Raw genomic sequence first — 4,990 nt, 5'->3', positions numbered from 1 at the left:
TTTTTTTCATATTTCAAATAAGCCATATATCTAGTACAACCCTGGATAGGTACGGTGAGTCGTTTGCGACCCCGAGCGTCAAAAAAAAACAGGTTTTTCTCACGTGACTCACCCCTGTGACTGAATTTGTGGGTGATCGACCTGCAGGAGGTGTCTCCCCTACACGCTCTAGTAGTGTCCAGATGTGCATTGCTGTAGCTGTACTCCTTCCCCGATTTCTGAGACGCGTCGGGGTCGTTCGCGTCCGAGTTTACCCTTCTGAGGTAGTTTGCATAATTATCAAAGTTATTACGTATTATGAAATTGTCGTAGAATGGTGCAACTTGTATAGGTTATCAGTTGTGGAAAGTCTTGGTGGATTGTTTGGCTACCATGTGCATGTTTTTTTTTTTAGTTAAAATGTCGTTCATCACCACGAGGACCATTTTACCGCGAGTGCCCCTTTTTCATTTTTTTTAATTTTTTTGCCAAGTCATTTTTCCGTAAGATATTGCCAAATAGTGTCGTAAAACTTTTGCTTGTTTAGTGTTGGAAAGTGTGTCTAGATGATCTGGCTACCCATGCATGACTTTGTTTTTGTCAGATACGACGTAGTTATTGGTATATTGGGTATTTAACTGCGGTTACCAATTTCTGTTTTTTTTTCAATATTTGTAAAAATTACTACGTAGTAAGGAATTGCCGTATATTATTCATTTTTTTTTTCATGTTTATGTGTTAGAAAGTGTGCCTTGATGGTTGGGCTAACACGTGCATGTCTTTTTTTTTATCTGAGATGTCGTATATTAGAATGTCGGGCATTTTACCGCGAGTGTCCCTTTTTAATTTTTTTTAATTTTTTTGCCAAGTCATTTTTCCGTAAGATATTGCGAAATAGTGTCGTAAAACTTTTGCTTTTTTAATGTTGGAAAGTGTGTCTAGATGATCTGGCTACCCATGCGTGATTTTGTTTTTGTCAGATACGACGTAGTTATTGGTATATTGGGTATTTAACTGCGGTTGCCAATTTCTGTTTTTTTTTTCAATATTTGTAAAAATTTACTACGTAGTAAGGAATTGCCGTATATTATTGATTTTTTTTTCATGTTTGTGTTAGAAAGTGTGCCTTGATGGTTGGGCTAACACGTGCATGTCTTTTTTTTTTATCTGAGATGCCGTATATTAGAATGTTGGGCATTTTTCCGCGAGTGCCCCTTTTTATTTGTTTTGCATTTTTTTGCTTAGTCATGTTACCGTAAGGAATTGGCAAGTAGTGTCGCAAAACTTATATTTTTATAGTGTTGGAAAGTGTTTCTAGATGATCTGGCTACCCATGCCTATTTTTTTTTAGCCAGATATGGCGTATATATAAGTATGTGTTCGATTTTCCTGTGATTGCCATTTTTTCGTTTTTTCCCATTTCTTTCAAAATTACTACGTACTAAGGAACTATCACAGAGTAATATTTCATTTATAATTTTATTTGTCGGAAAATATGCCTTGATGGTTTGCCTAGCACGTGGCTGAAATTTTTTTTTTTTTCTGAAATGCCGTATATTAGAATGGCCATTTTTCCACGAGTGCTCCTTTTTATTTGTTTCTCATTTTTTTGCTTAGTCATGTTACCGTAAGGAATTGGCAAGTAGTGTCGCAAAACTTATATTTTTATAGTGTTGGAAAGTGTTTCTAGATGATCTGGCTACCCATGCCTATCTTTTTTTTAGCCAGATATGGCGTATATATAAGTATGTGTTCGATTTTCCTGTGATTGCCATTTTTTCGTTTTTTCCCATTTCTTTCAAAATTACTACGTACTAAGGAACTATCACAGAGTAATATTTCATTTATATGTTTATTTGTCGGAAAATATGCCTTGATGGTTTGCCTAGCACGTGGCTGAAATTTTTTTTTTTCTGAAATGCCGTATATTAGAATGGCCATTTTTCCACGAGTGCTCCTTTTTATTTGTTTCTCATTTTTTTGCTTAGTCATGTTACCGTAAGGAATTGGCAAGTAGTGTCGCAAAACTTATATTTTTATAGTGTTGGAAAGTGTTTCTAGATGATCTGGCTACCCATGCCTATCTTTTTTTTAGCCAGATATGGCGTATATATAGGTATGTGTTCGATTTTCCGGTGATTGCCATTTTTTTGTTTTTTCCCAATTCTTTCAAAATTACTACGTACTAAGGAACTATCACAGAGTAATGATTCCTCTAGATGTTTATTTGTCGGAAAATTTTGTTTACTTTTTTTTTGATTGAATATCATCAAATTTTTTTAGCTAAAATATTGTTTTACATTTTTTTTTTCGATTTTATTTCCCTTCAAAAAAAATTTTTTGGGTCAGAATTTTAATTTTATAGTCGTAAAATAATCGACAATTATCCAGCAACCCACCATACAATTTTTATGCATATCCAATAATAATTAGATTAGTAAATAACACCTTGAAATTGACATACCCTTCCTACATTTCAAGTGGCAGATTAGGGAGTCTGAGTCAGTGTGGTTGGCGGCCATTTTGTGGACATATCCGAAGCGTAAGCTGCCCTATCTATATATATTCTTGTTCCCTATAGAATTTGTGATATTTTGGTATATTTTTACCTGTATAAATATCATATTATATATTAAATATATGTATTTTTTTACGAAATTTCCAAGTACTCAAAAAATTACCTTTAGATATGGCCCCTGATATAAATGTAATTTACAAAATAATGAAGATTTTTTTACATATTTCTATTTTAGGATAACATATGTTTATTCCCTAAAAAAATTAGCCACTTCCTATTTCATTTGGGTACCCAAAAAAATTCATGAAATTTGGACAATTTTTTTTGGCCAAAAAAAGTTACCCTTTTTTTCTCATTTCAGATCTTCACCTCCATGGGTCTGACTTCATCCAAAATACATCAAGATGTGTCCTAAACATTCAAGAATCAATTCCTAAAAGGATTTGTGTATATATGTATAAACTTTTTTTTTTATGAATTTTTATGTCAGGTCTTTTTTTTTTTCTACTTAATTTTTTAAAATATTTATAATAAATAGTTTTTCTGCAGATGAGTAGTATTTATCTTTACAGTTGTTTTAAGCATTCATTGAAGTTTTTTTTGGCAAAAGAAAAAAGGAGGTTACTGCAAAAACTGATTTTTCAAGAATTTTTTTTGGCGTCGGGGTCGTTCGCGTCCGAGTATACCCTTAAAGGGGTGCCCGAGGACCGTACCTATCCAGGGTTAATATCTGGATTATCCTAACGAACTCGGGATTAGCGTCTCAAGGCGAAATCACCTAAACACAAAAGTTTCTGACCGGCCTGGAATAGAACCCTGGTCCAGGAAGCTTGTATGAGAGTGACCATACAATTTAGCCACGAAGAAAGATAAAAGGCAATAACAATTCTTCTGTACATATACCTGTCGAAATCAACCCATCTTCATCATCGTAGCTAATTGGTAGGTTTGTAACTTGGGCCTTAGCATTCTATTAATGATAAATTTTTCACATTTAAACGTGTTTTTTCTTATTTCAAATAAGTCATAGGTTTTAATACAACAATATTATGATTCTCTTAACGACGTCGGGATCAGAGTCTCAAGGCGAAATCACGAAGAGACAATAGCTTCTGACCGACCAGGAATCGAACCCTGGTCCAGGATGCTTGTATGACAGTGGCCATAACATTTAGCCACGAAAAAAGATAAAAATCATGACAATTCTTCTGCACATATACCTGTTGAATTCAGGTTTTTTGTACTTGGAATTAAACTCAACCCATCTTCACCATCGTAGGTAATTGGTAGGTTTGTAACTTGTCATTCGATTAATGATAAATTTTGAACATTTAACAAGATCAGATTGAGTTCGAAAACGATGGGTAATAATGATGAGGATGCTTAGACCAGAAATGTTAATAACGGAGGAGAGAACAGTGAATAGTAGATTGTAACTTTCAAAGTTTAAATCAGATCAGTGCAATATAAGTGTTGTAGTTTGTTTTTCACCAAAAAATTATTCCCCTGAAGAAAGTTAAGATGAATACTATGAAGAACTGCAGAGAATAACTGATGAGATTACAGAGAGATAGATGAAAATTTTGAATGGTGACCCTAATGTGAAAGTTTAAAGGATTAATCAAGGCTTAGAGAATGCGATTGGTGTTGAGAGGTGGCGAAGCTGCAAAGGAAAATTAACAATCTTGTTATTAGAAGTACTTTTTTTCCAGCACAAGGACATCCAAATATATACATGGATTTCACTATGTGGTAATCGCAATAATAAAATAGATCTTGTAGCTATATTAAAGAGGGAAGGCGGCATTTCTGAAATGTAAGAAGCTATACAGGACCAGATATTGGTTTTAATCACCAATTCCTCATTGCTACATTGAAATTAAAACTGAAAACACCCAAAGGAAATGTAGATAGAATACCTAGGTTTCATAAAACACAGGTCGCAGAAGTTGAGTACAGAAAAACTTTTGTAATTGTATGTAAGATTCGATTTGCAGTCTTAGAGGCTTTAGGTGATGAAGAGCATAAAAATACCGAAGAATGATGTGATATTAAGGACATATTTCAGTAAGTGGGTAATGAAGTTTTGGGATAGGAAGTTCAATAGAGAAAGCCATGGATATAATATGATACTTGAGATACTATAAAAAGGAGAAAACGACTGAAATTGATTGTTGAAAGGTTTAGAGGAAGTAATAGAATTATATAGTAGTGTATGTTAAATATTCCATTATTGATGGTGAGGTCAAAAGAAAAGCCAGGAGTGACTGGAGAGAAATTTTAGACAGGATAGCAGATGATATTTATGAATTCAGGAAGTGGCTTTGGTGTAAAAATTCCTCATAGAATTATTAAGAAAATATCTACAGGGTTGAAGAAGTAGAAGCATATACCCATCAAAAAGAATGACGTGTCTATCATAACAATAAAAAATAAAGAAAAGCAATGTTAGATGCAACACTTTAGTGAGGTCATGAAGAGGAGATAGAAATG

This window comes from Palaemon carinicauda, chromosome 1 (genome assembly GCF_036898095.1).
Source record: "Palaemon carinicauda isolate YSFRI2023 chromosome 1, ASM3689809v2, whole genome shotgun sequence".
In the NCBI taxonomy this organism is placed as follows: Eukaryota; Metazoa; Arthropoda; class Malacostraca; order Decapoda; family Palaemonidae; genus Palaemon; species Palaemon carinicauda.
This window is presented reverse-complemented; position numbering follows the sequence as displayed.